At 39.3% G+C, this 2,210-nt stretch overlaps 1 long non-coding RNA gene across 3 annotated transcripts; it reads right to left on the bottom strand.

The window, feature by feature from the left end:
- Positions 1-446: 446 nt before the first annotated feature.
- LOC106819898 lies at positions 447-1,524 on the bottom strand. Of its 3 annotated transcripts, none has more exons than XR_001395515.1 (4): positions 1,470-1,524; positions 1,136-1,234; positions 790-967; positions 447-536 (listed from the first exon to the last, which is right to left on the bottom strand). It is a non-coding gene; the product is annotated as an uncharacterized LOC106819898 (long non-coding RNA). The 3 variants fall into 3 exon arrangements; XR_001395517.1 differs by having other exon boundaries at positions 790-964; XR_001395516.1 differs by having other exon boundaries at positions 456-536; positions 692-967.
- Positions 1,525-2,210: the final 686 nt, after the last annotated feature.

Here is a 2,210-nt window from a genome sequence, read left to right as displayed (position 1 = left end):
TATTTATTCATTTAATTATTTATATATATTTATATATCCTTTCCCACAGGTTTGCGTGGACAATCTATTATTAAAAATCTGACAACATATTGCATTATTTATATATATGATCTGTTTCGGGTGCGTCACAGTATGAGATTTCTGAGCGCGGCCCGGGTCAGGAAAATAATTGTGATTATCTTTTTATCGTGGCTTTTTCAGTTTACAAAAATTACTTTGGCAATGTATCGTGATCATGACATAGGGAATGGTAGATCCACGTAGGAAATAGTACAACTGCATAGGAAATAGTACACCCATGTAGGAAATAGTACAACTGCAGTGTCAGCTCTATATTTAAACAAAAGATTACATTCGCCGAACATTTCAATTATATTCACGTTCTAGACTTTAACGATATAATCACTAAGAACAGTTTTGTACCATCTCTGATTCGAACGATGTAGCTGTTGCTGGAGTTATTGCGCGTGAATCGAGAATTAGACTTCAAAATGTTTGTTGGAGAAAGTATGACATCCTCTTCATCTTCGTCATTACTGCAATGGTAATTTATTACACATATTATGCACGTTGTTTGGACGACATCATTCACAAAGACTATTTGATAGTTTTATATCATGGTCTTTCATCACGTGTATTAATTGTAATCTGTCACTTAACTCTATTATGTATTTTTTTTAATAATGCTTACATTCAATTACTTCTAATCTTGTGCCCGGTGATTAGAGGAATTCAATTTGAATAGCCACACAGTTCTGCTGCTGCCCTGCCATGGGTTCTTCTACGTACCCCAAGTGAGGTACTCTTCTTCTCTTAATGGCATTCTTTCTCACTAGAGGGCTCTGCAGTTTGGTCGTCTTGTACTGCTTCCAGATAACGAACGCAGTAAAGGCCACGGCTATGCAGATGCCAACACAGCAGGCAATGGTGATAATCGTGAGATTGCTGCTGCTACCTCCAACTGCTACTGAAAAGTAATAAAGTCGAAAAAGTTGTCAATAAAGCCGACGTGTAAAAATATATAGCTAAATTCAGGTGTTAATAAAACTGATGGAGAAATCCGCTTCATACGTCTTTTCATTTACTAACGCATACAGATCTATTATATTCCGTGTAAACGCTAGTAGCTATTTACCGCTCTCTGCTGCGTGTAGTGATTCGGATTCTCTCTGAATGGCTTCCTTGAGTTCTTCGTCGTGACAAAATGTAAGCGTCTCGTCGGGATTATAGCAACCTGAAACAATAAAACGTCTGCTCGATCAGAAACCATATAGTCAGCATTAAAAGCTCATTCTTGATGTGTCACACCTATAATCATCAACATACAGAAGCTTGCTGCCATGGAATGCACAAGGGTAACGCTGTTGAGTACATTTCATATTACTCAGTTTATATGGGCTTGCTATCAATTTCCTTTAGTGGCTTGGTAAGTACATTGTAAATTAACAAATGGCAACGTTATATAATACCTGGAGTTGTGAATCTCGCTGTGTTGATGTACCCATTGGTGCTGAGTTCAACGTATTCCGAGTTGTATGTCAGTCCAAGTAGCTTCACCTCATCCTTACAATAATAGAAAAATAGTTAGGAAAGTTATAGTTATGTCATTTCACACGCACTTTTCCACTGCACGCTTTTTCATTTATACATTGCATGGTCAATCTAGCACGTTGCCCATGTTTAAAATGGAACATTTGAAAATAATTTTCTTGAGATTAGCTTTGACATAGACGATGTTCATGCACTTACATCTTTCTCGCTGGCACGATGAGAAACTTGAGCTGATGTTCCTCAGCTACACACACAGGATAGGCGCTGTCTTTGTTGCAGCTCGTTCTTTTCCAGGCTATCGAGTATCCTGCACAGAAAGTGAATAACTATATGTATACATAGTTAACCATGTTTTGTGAAACAATCAGTAAATACGTAACATGTATTGATGACATTAACATACAATATACGTTCGATAATGCGTGGATGGGCGCACGTACCTATGTCACCGGTTGCGTCGTATCTGTCTTGTGTTTCCATGTCACTGTGGCATCGAGTCGTGCGTCCCTCGTTGCCACAGCAACAGATATGTCGAGCAGCAGCACTTGCTCGTCTGCTGGGTACTGGCTGCCCGTTACAGAGAGATGCCCTTCGAGTCGACGGCCATGATCTGCAGCTGAAACTTCTCGGGGAATTTGATCTTCTGTAGCCGGTGGTTC

This window comes from Priapulus caudatus, unplaced genomic scaffold (genome assembly GCF_000485595.1).
Source record: "Priapulus caudatus unplaced genomic scaffold, Priapulus_caudatus-5.0.1 Scaffold5009, whole genome shotgun sequence".
NCBI classification, from domain to species: domain Eukaryota; kingdom Metazoa; phylum Priapulida; class Priapulimorpha; order Priapulimorphida; family Priapulidae; genus Priapulus; species Priapulus caudatus.
The sequence above is the reverse complement of the archived record's forward strand: the minus strand, read 5'-3'. Positions and strand labels throughout refer to the sequence as shown.